The sequence below is a fragment of the Blennius ocellaris genome, assembly GCF_963422515.1.
Source record: "Blennius ocellaris genome assembly, chromosome: 14".
Taxonomy (NCBI): Eukaryota; Metazoa; Chordata; class Actinopteri; order Blenniiformes; family Blenniidae; genus Blennius; species Blennius ocellaris.
In genome coordinates this window covers 12,011,114-12,024,448 of record NC_137663.1, presented here as the reverse complement: position 1 = coordinate 12,024,448, position 13,335 = coordinate 12,011,114, and positions in this window count along the sequence as shown.

Below are 13,335 nucleotides of genomic sequence, written 5' to 3'. Positions count from 1 at the left end.
AAATGAAGGTCTGTCAATCGCTCTTTTGTCAAGGAAAGAGTTCCTAAATTACAGCTGACTAAGCACAGACGCAAACACTATCCCATTGTACCAGCTGAGGTGCCCATACTCTGCGTTCTTTGTCTTCTCAAACAAATGTGAATTATCTAAGAATTTTTTAGGACACTGTGTCACATAGAAAACAATCTAGGTAATTAAACGGTTGTATTCATGGATGAGGAACACTTCAAGCAAATTAAATTACAGTAATTCGCAATCCTGGTTCTGTAGAGTTTTCAGCATCTCCCTGCTCGGACACACTTGGATATAATGAATGTGACTTCAGTATGTGTTACAAATTGGAAAAGCGAAAACACTTGTATAATCTTGGACCTTTGGATGAGGATCACTTTCTCTGGCTGTGTTCAATGGTGAATCTTTACTTGTATAGTGGTTATATTATAATTTTTTTGTACCACTTCTATAATGACATGTCAACGTGCTTCATAGTACATGGCCAGTAATATTTTCTCATTCACACAATAGCCACAGGTGCCATTGAGTACAACTATAACATTTTTAAAAGGCGGGTTGGAGGTTTTAACCACTTGTTTTGAGGTTTTGAGAAGATCAGATCACACTTTTCTGGTTTGTATCAAAGTTGGAAGTTCACACATTAGTGTTGTTCATTTTGCATCTTTTAATATAATTTTAAAAAATCGGCTCAAAAGAATGGATTATTGCGACATTTATATGTCTGGCATTGGAAATGCATAAGCAGTTCTGGCAGAAGTTCCTCTGTTTGCACACATCATCTGTGATCGACTGGGAGGCTAAGGTGTTTCTCAAGCCCCTCACATCCTGTGTTTGGTCAGTTTAAAACAATCAAATTTAATCAAACCACACCACAGTGTTTGGAAGCAGACCGAGACTTGCTTCCCAAACAGTCTGGGTGTGCTTGTTTAGTGCACACAAGAGCTGGGAAGAGAATATCCATGCTGAAACAGAATGACCCTGCTAAAGCATCGGTAGCGCCAGTTTCTCACATTGACTACAACTAACTTAGAAGGTGTGAACACACTCATATTTTGCATTTGTCACATCTATTTTGTTGTACTTTTTTCAAGTGTTGCAGACATTATCATTAAACAATATTTTTGTTCAATCGCACTGCTATGATCACATCTAAACTTAGCTTTGAGTACAAAAATGTATACATTTGGGTTAAGAATAATTGGTGGTTTTGAATATATACTATATTTCAAAAATTCCTATGCATTATGGTCAGACACAACCAAGAGTCACATGTCATTTACTGTGTAAATAACCACTTCAGAAATACTGAAAGATGACAGAAATATTTGGTATTTAAAGTAGAGAGTAGCTCTTCCGTTCAAGCATTTGTCAAGCAATTCAGATTATGTATGGGGGTGTATATTGTTACTCTGAATCTGCATTGCGGCCTGTGTCACCTGCTGAACTTCCTGCCATGTGTCTTCTCTTCTGGGTGCCAGACATCACATTTACCAGACACCTTGTTAGCATCTCAATCTGTCCAGTGATGGATTGTATTTTTGTGTCTGTCATGCATGTAATGCTCCACTAAAAGTACGTGTGTTAACACTCCATACATTTAGGATGATGCTGGCAGCAACGATAAAGAAAAATCAGACTCGCAATGAACCTACTTGTGGCATTCCACAATAATCATATTAAAAAAGAAGCTGTAGCTGAATCTGTAGCAACTGTGCTAACTGGAGTTACTTGTTTCCAACCATTGAGTTGTATGTCCAATTTCCTGTCAAAGATATCAAACTTGATTCAGAATAATTTAGAAAAAAAAGAAAAGAAACTTGCTAGAAGGTGGAAGTTGGAAGTATAAAAATGTCATATTTGGTTTAAACAATGTAGATGAAAAATAAGACATTTGTTCTTGCATTTGAAATGTTTTGGATACATACATCTTGAGCTTCTAATCCATGGTGGTCTAGTGTTCTAGAAAATGGACAGATTGACATCTTGGACTTGCTTCTATGACATCATGTTCTATAGTGCATGATATGCTGCTTACTTGCTATGCATCTTCTTGATGTATGACTAGTGAATTAACTGCATAGATGCATGGATAAGCTACGATAAGGATACATGAACACGTGACTGTTTATTTCCTTACACGTGTGCACGTTGCATGCGACCGCCGGTTTCTTCCTCTGTAATGCTAACAACTCTTCCAAGGAGCTCACTCCTGCAGGTGTCAGAGGGAGGCAGGGCAGCAGAGCCATCAGCGAGAAATATGGGCTGTAAGCCGGAGCTGTAGCACCATTACCGCCAGCGTCTTACTGCTGCTTTCATCTGTTAGCTCTATCTCAATGGTCATCTGGGGAACCTGGCGGCTGCGCTGCCATCAAATTGGAGCAGGGCAGGGGGAGGAAACAAAGACCATTATACAAGGGATGCATGTGTGTGTGTGTGTGTGTGTGTGTGTGTGTGTGTGTGTGTGTGTGTGTGTGTGTGTGTGTGTGTGTGTGTGTGTGTGTGTGTGTGTGTGTGTGTGTGTGTGTGTGTGTGTGTGTGTGTGTGTGTGTGTGTGTGTGTGTGTGTGTGTGTGTGTGTGTGTGTGTGTGTGTGTGTGGGGTGGGGGGGGGATTACAAGTCTAAAAAGTGTAGGTCTCTGCAAGTGCAAGAGCGTGCTTCTGTGTTTGTGGGTGTTGACATGCATTCCTGTAGGTGTATTAGCTTGCATGAGAGAGAGAAAGGGGGGGGGGGGGGTGGGGGGGCAGCATAACAAATCAAAAGCCCCAGTTTGTCCATAAGAAGCCCGTGGCTGGAGGCTACAAAAAGGAGCTAACGCAACACTTTGTCTGCACTGCCTCTCTCTCCAGTGGCAAGTCATTCCATTGAACAACAGTAGAGCAGCTAATACAGTACAGGGCTCTCTGACAGTTCTATTCAATAGAGCACAGGATGTTGAAGTACAGTTGTTTATGTATTGTGTCTGTGCAGGTGCACCTGCGTGTTTGTGTAAAATTGTCAGTTGTGCGGGAACATTAGAGAAACTGGTGATGGCATATGCAGGGGCACAAAGGGATTTTGGGCTGTGTTTATGTGTGTGTTAGCCTACTTTTTGGAAATGAAATACCTTCAGGTGTACAATTTTGAAATGAAAACAAAAGACAAAAAGTGCCTTTATTTTCAGTTTTCAGAAGCTGAACAGCCACTTGCTTGGTTTGAGAACTCCCTTTTAAGTCGTGATTTGAGAAAAAGCAAATATTTACAAAGCTTTCGTGTCACAGCAGTGCACACAAAACCGTATTTCTGTCAAAAGGTTCTACTAAATTTCACTTTGACCTCAAATGTCCTTATCACATTAGCATGCTTCTAATGATGATCTGTAATTAGGGCGGGGTGGATGTGATGGCAGCTTCTGTGAGTGTTTAGAAAGTTTCCACTCCATTGTGGGATTGACAAAAACATGCATCCATCAAGCCATCTTCATACTCATGTTTCGGCAAGTTGGAGTCATCAATTAATCTGAGATGAACATTTTTTGGATTGTGCAAGTATGCAACTGTCGTATGCAACTGCAGTATGCAACTGTCGTATGCAACTGCAGTATGCAGGAATATTAAAAATCAAAACACACACAAGAAGAACATGCAATCTCCACACAGAAAAGTCTGGACTTAAACCCACAAGTTACGGTAATCCCTGAGTGCTAACCACTGTTAGCACTCACTATGTACAAGATTAACTGCTGGAGGACACAAAAACGTTTGGAATGTTATAAGTTTGAATGTTTTTGCATGGTTATTCATTTAGTTATTCACTTGTGAACTCTATATGTTGAAATCTGTAATATATAAAAAAAAAAAAGAATGTCAGTTGAATGTAAATATGCAAACCTTTGTTGTGTTAAATTGACAAAAACACGAGTCATACATAATAATCCAAATTATTACAATGCATCTAACAAACTGTAGCCTGTATATTAAAAGGCCAGATTTCATACCATGGGTTTCCATTTTTGTTGTTTGTTAGTTTCCATTAAACGTCACTAAATCAGTGTGCTCTAAATGAAAGCTGTGGGCAGTAAATTAAACTTGTCAAGAAGACTTAGTTCAGTAAAACTACTTTATGGTGTGAAATGATTTCCAATAACATCGTGAGTAATGGACTGATGACACAATCCTCTAAAGTGATGCTTTGTATTGACTTGTTTTCTTACACAAATAGTTTTCAGTAAACATTTCCAATAAAAATGGCTGTCAGTATCACCTGAGTGATATACCGAGCGGAGTGATGGACGGATGCATCTAACTATCGATGATTGGGGATTGTCATTGTTTTGCTAAAGAAGCACAAATCAGAGAATAACATCTGTAAGTGGCTGTAAAAACATTTCAAAGACAGAGCTTTTTGTAAAGTTGGAGAACTTCTTGAAGATAACACGGAGGCTATTTACAGTGTGAAAGTGGAGTCCTTTACTTACCGGGGCTGACCTTGGAGCAAATGGTTATGTTGCGCATGAGGCCTTCATCTAACCTTCTTACTCAGTATCACCGCAACTTACCTTCATCTTTTATATAATTTTCATCATTTGATATTGCAACTTTTTCATCACTGTTTCCACTAAGTGTTTTGTGTACTCTTGACCGAGCTGCCTGTACTGCTCAGTTGAGATGCTTTAGTCGTTTTTGATGACAATGTTCTTTTTTCGTTTGCTTTCTTCCGAGGTTGCCACAGCATATTGCTGTTTGACATTGCAAAAAATGTTGGTTGCTTTACTGATGCAATTCTATCAGATTTGGGGACAGTGGAAATCCAACCACAACCTCTCAGCTTGCTGCTCTAACACTGAGGCCACCAATTTCATGATCTTCTAATGTAGCAGATTGTGGAAACAACAGTTTTGTGTTCGGTTGACTTCTTGTAGTTTTGAGTCGAACCTTGTTTGGGTTTTTTTCCACAACCTTTTGGAAAATGTCTGTAGATTTACATTTGCAACAAATTCAAATCATGTATAAGTTCCTCATTATTTGGGAAATTGTCATCAGAGAGCATGTCATCTCCTGGACGCGCTGAAGATGTGTATATTCATATGTGAATGGCATCAACACTGGCAGTGTTGAGCTGGAGGAAAAAGCACATAAAGAAGAATTATGACTCTGTCTCCGGGTGTTTCTGTCTCTGAGGGAGTGCCTACGTGAGAGAGGCCTTTTAGTGCTGACACATGCCTCAGTGCCTTTAAGGTTGCGGGAAGATGATATTATGTTTCTGATGTATGACTGCTAGTACAAACACTCCGGCGCAAATGATGACAGAGATAATGATGACTGCTGTTGCTGCTCGATACCCACATGCTAGTTTGAAACTAAGCTTGCCCAGAGATGCTCCATTTGCGATGCCACGCACGGCTGTCGTCTATATGAGCCCCTCCAGGGTTAATTCATATTTCTACCATTTAGGTGTGATTGATTTGCCACTCAGGGTATGCCTACCGCAGTCTGCGATCGTCTCTGCAGTGCCCAGAGAGCTGTTGGGTTCATGAATAGATCTGGTATGCATTTGTCAATAATATGGATCTGAACATTTCCACTCCGATGGCTCAGAGACGGGTTAAGGGATGTGCGTTTCTGTGCTCCTCGTATGTGTTTGTTTGTACACTAACCTGAAGGTGTGAAAAAAGGTGTCCTCATAAAAGAAAGTGTAAGTGCATATTAAATATTTAACATTGTTCGGTTCTTCAGCATGATAGAGCAAGTGGTTGTGTTTGTCATGCAGGATTTAGAATTAAACACTTCCTGAGAAAAGTTTATTGGATTGTTTTTCTAATTAGTCTATCAGCCGTGGCACCTGCGCAGCATCCTAACTCACCTTACCAGTGAATACTTTCCGATTTTACCTCCATCCATTTCATTTGATCTTAAGTCCAGACAAGACAATGTTTTTAGATTGCATTCAGAAATTACTCATTCTGCAAGGCTCAGCTTCAACTTGTGTTTTCAAACAGTGAACTGTGCTCACAGTGATTTCCACTAATGTTCCAGAGCCCATGCAGTGGTTTTCCACTCATAATCATGCCTGCTCTTAATGCAGTGCTGCCTGATGCACCGATGATTACAAGCAATTCAATATTGACGTTTGGATTTGTCCGTTGCACACAGAGATTTCACTGGATCTTCTGAATCATTTGATGTACTGTGAAAACTGGGACCCTCACACCTTCATAAATTACTATTGAGCAACTATTTCCAATTTGTAAATATCTCTTCAAATTTTTTAAACATGTCGTCTTCATTTCTGTGACAACCCCTCTTTTAAATAGTCAGACCAATTACTGATATGAGAATTAATATAGTTACTTGAAGAAAAGTCTATTCTTACTGGTACAACCTACTCTTTCAGCCTTTAATTTCTCCTGTTCCAACTTTCTGGATAGATATTGATGACATCGAATTAAACAACAGACAAACAAAAGAAAAATGACATTCATTATGCATCTGACAAGGTGGTATTCGTATTCTAATGTAGGTGAAAAAAGAGATGTAAATCATTGCATCTGCATGTTATTCAGACTGAATACTGCTTTCTTTATTTTCTTTATATTTATTTATTTATTTGTTTGTTGTTTATTTTTTTTAATATTATTTAAAAAATGTAGCTGCATTTTCTCATTTCAGATAATAGTTGTATCTATATGCTATTTGGAAGAGACAGACAGTGTGTGCAAATGTTATGGCCATTCTGTGAAAATAATCAAAACTGTGAGTTTCGTGCCGAGTCTCTGTCTCTTGTGGTGACACATAATATACATCCCGCTCCACTGATTAGAAGTCTATCATGGACAAATAGTTAGTTTATTCAACAGTGTGAGTGTTGATAGTAAACTTCAATAGCTTACTTTAGTCTCCAGAAGACTATACCTAAGCCCTTATGAAAGACAATTTAATTAGAGAGGCCACTTAGATCAAAATGGACTATAGAAATGGACACAATGCTCCATATAATATAAATGTCAGATTAAATAACTTGATTTAAAATGTCAATCAAGTGCTATTGCTGATTAATGGGAGCCACAGCACACCAGCCAGGTAATCCAATCACAAAACAATGAAATGTTTAAAAAAATACAGTTTATTTTTATGGATGTCTACAAGTAGCTTGAAAACATATTGTGCACATAACCGTCTACATTCTTTCTAGAATCTGTAGGTTTACCCATTTTGCATTTGGAAAAATGCAGATGTCAATCAAAGGAAATGCCTGTTGAAGCCTGTTTTTGTGTGCTAATTGCTCCGGCTCCCTCTTCAACTGCTACCTCTCAGAAGTGTTTTAAGTGATTTCCTTGTTTTACCTCCGAGCCAGTCTTTGCAGTTTGCCAGTAAGGTGAACATTTGAAAATACTCCCAAAAGTGGCCTGAATGGATACAATGAATACATTTCCTCACGTGTGAAAAGCACAACACAACAAAGTAAGAGTGGGTTTGCTGCCAAAGCTACATTCTGCAAGTCAGCTCCCATCTTATCAGACATCAGCTGTTACTGCAGGTTACATCCATTACACGTCCTTGTTTTTGTTTTTTTTGCTCCAGCCTCCAGCAAAGAACGATTGCTTAATTTCTTACAGTACCTTTATATTTTTTTTGTTATTTCTCCATATTCCACCTCTCTTTTCTTTGATTCTTATTTTTTCCCCAGCCTTTTGTTCCATTGTCTTGATAAATGTTACATTGAGCATTAATGTTTTAGTGCCACATGCAATTTTGATGGGGACGCCACCATTCTTGTGTCTTTTTAGAATATGTAGACTTAATTGTGCCATGCACAGCTTACCCTCATACATTCTTAGAGGCATGTAAAGCCGTGGATGTTGTATATAGCAGGTATTGTGTTCATCCACTTGCCCATCTTTTGCATGTCTATAACTCCCATCATTGTCACAACTGCCTGGCTGATTTATCTGTGATGTTGCTATCTTAGTTGTCTCAGAGCCAATGCTTGCAGGAGGCAGCCCTTTAGGGTTGGAGTGGAAAAACAATTTGTGGAAAAACACAATAAAAAAATGCATACAATAGCTACTTTCCAACACCTTTGCTCTTGATGCTGAATGAACCAGACCGCATCTTTTGTTATCCGACACCTTGAACACCTCTTAGGGCCTACTTATTAATCAATACTTAACATATTAGAAATTACACGCAAGCCTGTCTCAGCATACAACACAGGACCCTGCACCCAAATATTGAAATGCGAATTTTGCTGCAGAAAAAAAAAAACAGATACAAAACAAAAAAAAACTTCAAGGAGCTTGAAGTTATTTCTTATGTGTGTGTCTTTTTTTCTTCTTCTCTCTGTTACTGTCAGTGAGTCTGGCCAGACACACACACGCGCACCACACAACATGCAGGCGTGCGCGCACACAGGTGTCGCTTTCCGGTGCGATGAATCTGCAGATGCAGCCGCACCGCATTCGGCGTGCAGCGGCTGACGTCAGGAGGCGAGCGGCGCGAGAGGAGTTGAAATAGGGCAGAGCAGGAGCGCAGCGCGGAGAGACGAGCGAGGAAAAGCAGCCGGAGGAGCCGGAGCATGGCGAGCCGCCGCCGCTGAGAGTTGGGACCCTGCTTTAAACCTGCTGCAGTCACCACAGCCGCTTCTCATTCATTAATCAATCTCAACCTTAATTGTCAACCTGCCCTTTTTTCCTTGGTGCGCAGTGGAACTAAAAGCAGAACGCAGTTTTTGGACCAGTCCCTGCGTGAAAATCCCGGGCATATTTGCACGAATTTCCTCTTTTTTTTTTTTTTTTTTTTCCCCCTCTCTGTCACATTGCCTCGGAATATCACAGGTAAGGCAGTAAGCTACATTCTCTTAGGTGTACTTGGTGTATATTTCTTGTTAATTTGCGCCAACAAGTTTGATCGCTTTAAAATGCGTGGCGCTGGTCTGCCCGCAATGTTTGCAGTATTGAGTGTGAGTGACTGGAAACTGTGAGCAGGGCTGGCAGCAGTGGTGTTTTTAATTTTGAATTAGTTTATAGCAGAGGAGAAATTCATCAATAATAGAGAGGGAGAAGTATGCGAGAGGTTCATCCTTATAGCGCAGGGAGATGCCAACGACTATCTGGCAGTGTTTAACTACAGTTCCTTTTTTTTTTTTTTTTTTTTTTTGTCTGGTACAAAACGGGGTGTGATTAATCATTCAGTATGACCAGATGTCAGCTTTTTTTTTTTGCTAACCTCTTCTTACCGTGCTGTGGCTCTTTACTTGCTGGAAAACAGCGGGGCACTGTGTGATAAATGGCTCCAGTTGAAGTCCTGCGCCTGGTTTGTTCACGCAGCGCCGGGACTGAGACGATAACACAGTGAGACACGCACATCCCCAGCCGGGCTCTCTGGCACGGATTGCCGGTCCCGACACCCCCTCCCACTGTGCCTCCTCCTTCGCCCGTCGGACAATTTCTTTGGCAGGACGCTGGCAAGACTCCGTCTTTTTGACGATCAGTGTCTTATGGCGTACATTCACCCTCCAGCACGCAAAACTCTCGAGAGTTAAAAGAGAGGGGTGGAAGAAGCTCTAAACATGACAAGATTTTCTAGTCTGATTGTGGTAAATGAGCTGCTTCAGCGCGCCCTCGTGGGAAAATCCTATCAGTGTCACCAGAGAGCTGGCACAGCGGCAGCAAAGCCTCCGTGACGGCCAGCCGGGTGGGAAATGAGGATTGGTCGGCGCATACACCGCCGTGATACAGCTTATATTGCACCGGAGAGCTCTCCATGGTTCTGAAAACACTCCAGCACCCAATTTCTTTCTGATTTTGTTGGATTCCCGCTCCAACTACGAACCAGATGTGGAGACAACATGCAGCAACAAAATTAGATCCATTCATCACTGATCTGTCTGTAAAATAAATAAATAAATAAATATATATATATATATATATATACAATCATAGCTTTTCAGCTTTCTGTGGGCCAACCACCCACACACTGGAATCCCCCCCCCCCCCCCCCCCCCCCCCCCCCACACACACACACACACACACACACACACACACACACAACAGACGTGCCAAAGCATATGCATGGATCAATATTTCACCCTCATGAGAATATTAATGACAGTTGTTTTCAGATGAATCAGTTCCTGCGACATGCTGTCTGTCAAACTGGACTCGTAATTTACAACTCCGTGCTTCCTGGAGACTTTTACCTCAGTCATTCTGTACTGGACAAAACAAACAAAAAAAGCAAGTGTGACAGTGTGCATATGCTGACTTGGTAAACACTCTGATGTGTGGAAATGCCACAATCAAAAAGACATGGCAACTGAGGGGGGACACCATGTCCTGAACCCTGTCAGAGCAGTTCTGCAGCTCACCCCTGGGTCAGGTGTGGAAATAATGATGTAGCTTAGAATAGAGACTCATTCGGGCATACTGTAGTTTGCAATCTGGTGTGTAACTTATTAGCTGTCTCACCAAGAACCATTACAGTGTGGTGTCCGGCAGATTATGGCTGCTTGTAGCGCTTCAGAGACCGCCTAATAGTGGGATGACTCACACACTTACTAACTGACAAGCAAGACACATTGCTGTACCTACACATATATGCACACGGGCAAAGTAAAATCCTCACTGCTCACATTCCTGTCATTAGAACTGAATTAGGCTTCTGGAGTGTACTCATGCTATAACCGCCTAATTCCTGCAAACCATCTTGAAGTAGCACGGTCGTGTGTATGTGCATGCGCTATATGTCGTGGCTTTTGGATAAGTGAGGATTTCACTGATGACAGTAGAAGTCTGAGCTGCAGTTGTGTAAGTGAAGCTCATGCTCCCACAGGTTTTGCAAGGTATGCTACATAAGCTATTCTTGGTCTGACACTCTATTTATCCATGTCTCCAGACTGCATTTGAATACATCATCATAAGCATGGAATTGACTTTTCAAGTGACACCGGCACAATATAAGCTGCAGTCAGCTTTCCCTCTCCAATAAACTGTTACCTAAGGTCAATGGTGTCGTTTTTGTAGTTAGTGAGTCCACAATCAAGTAGAAGTTATTTTTAGGGGCCATCTGCTGATTTGATCCTTCATCAGCGTCCGATTATTTATCGAATAACTAAGTTAGGTGATTTTAAGATGATATTTAAAAGTGAACTCTAAACATAGTATTGTTTGAACTTGATAATGTCACACATGGCGCATGGTCAAAGCACTTATTGATTCCACAAGATCAAATTCTGAAGTCTGCAGTACACAACAGTGGGTTGGACTTCAGTGTCTTTGCTAATAGAAGTCAGTACGTTCTTCTACTCTATGCTCACATTTTGTTTCATCTGAGAGTTGAAAGTTGTGTCTTACACAACTGCGGAACATGGACGCAATTTGATCGGCTCAACTGCAGTTTTCTCTAAATCCACTGTATGTTATGGTAAGTAACCAATGGGTTAATTCTGTCTGTCTGTCTGTCTGTCTGTCTGTGTTTGTCCTCTGATGGACTGGCGACGTTGTTCCCCAACTTCAGCCATCCTCAGTTGGTATCAACTCGGTAGAATCAAGTGAGCTTACGGATGGATGGATGGACTGTGTGTGCTGTACTTTGCCTTGATGGGCATAAAAAAAAAAAAAGTGTTTATTTAAATATTCATTGTCATAACTTGCGAGTGTGGTTGCTTATTTACACCATTTCTTTTTTTGTTTTCATGACCTGTATCTTTTTTTTTTATTCAAGAAGACACGGCAACCTCCAAACAGTCCATGTATAAAAAGCCCTGGATGACACGTCCATGTAACATTTAATTTGAATAAATTACATTTTTCATATCAATTACAACTCCCCACTTGGTGAACAGTTTAAATGCTTGGCATCCCATCACCCAAACCCCATGCAGAGCCCGTCTAATCAGGAGCAGGATTTATTTTCACACAACAAAGCTATCCCCCCAGGTAAACTCTACTCGCTTCCTTTTCTGCATTTTTACGCCTGGTGACTTTGCTTTGCAAATTTAACAAAGACCTATAATGAGCCATACTTCAAAACAAAGGTAAAACAATGCATTACAGATGGTGAGTCACACTCTTGTGGCCTGGCTCCTTCACCATACCCTCCCGTTCTGATGGGGCTGACAAGATTAGTTTTAAATTGAACAGATGAAATTCTTTCTGGAGGGTTTAACGGGGGGCACGTTGACACTCTCACCCACTCGTACCCAGAGAAATATAACTCTGATTAAAATGAGGCCTGTGACAATGGAAAGCACTTAATATGAATGACACCGAAACTGAGGCGGGCGAGTAACCCGCTCCATTAGATTTTATACATTTTCATTCCACTGAGACATTACGGGACCCATCGGCTCACCTGATATGTTCCCAGTACTCCCCACAGTGCAGGACTGCAAAGTGTGGGCAACACGGTTCACTTGAAATTCCGATCACTAATGTTGAACTTCTAGAAATGACCTTTACTGCTGCATCCCATATGAACACAGCAGCTGAGCTCTGAGTATCAGCAGCGCAGCTCTGAGCAAATAGTGCTCGGTGCCTCCTCTGCCTGAAAGGAGGAAACTGACGAAAGAGTCAGAGGAGAGAAAGAAGTGAGAAGAGGGGTTACAGAAAGGTCGTGCGGCATATCTGTTTTCTGGTTTGAATTTATTCTGTCCCTTTTTTATGCAGTTATTCCTTATTCCCCTGTCTAATACTGCAGAGGTTCTGTATTTCTTTAATCAAATCTTATTTGACAGAGTGGTGTGATTTACGGCTGTCTTGAAATGTTACATCACACGTGTTGGTAGCTAACATATTGTCTATTGGATCAGTTCCAGAGAGAAAATCTGAGGTTAATCACCAGTCGTTATTGGTCTGCTGCATATATAACGAAAACTGTTCAGTGGTTGGAGACTGTAAATGAAGATAAATAGAATTAGCTTTGATTAACCTTTCAGATCTCTGGAAGCGATATCAATATCGGGACCTTTGAGCAGAAAGTTTTGTTTTTGCCATATCAGCGGGTCAAAATGTCAACTTATAAGCTAAAATCAATAATTTGATTTCCATACATGAAAAATGAAGGTCTGTACCCGGATTTATGTTCGATCAAAAGTCTGTTTATCCTAAATCACTAGTTTCTTACATGAATGTCCAGACTCACAAACAATCCATCAGTGCTTTATTATTTGACCTTATTTTGATATATGATAAAAACCTATCAGGATTTAATGGGGAAACAAGAACGGCGGATAAAAGAGTTTCATCTCTTTGAGGTCTGAAGATTATTCGGTAAGAGCTTAAATTAGAATAAACCATAAACGCTGAAGCAGGTTTTAAAGGGAGGTGCTTCTGTTTTCTATTATAAA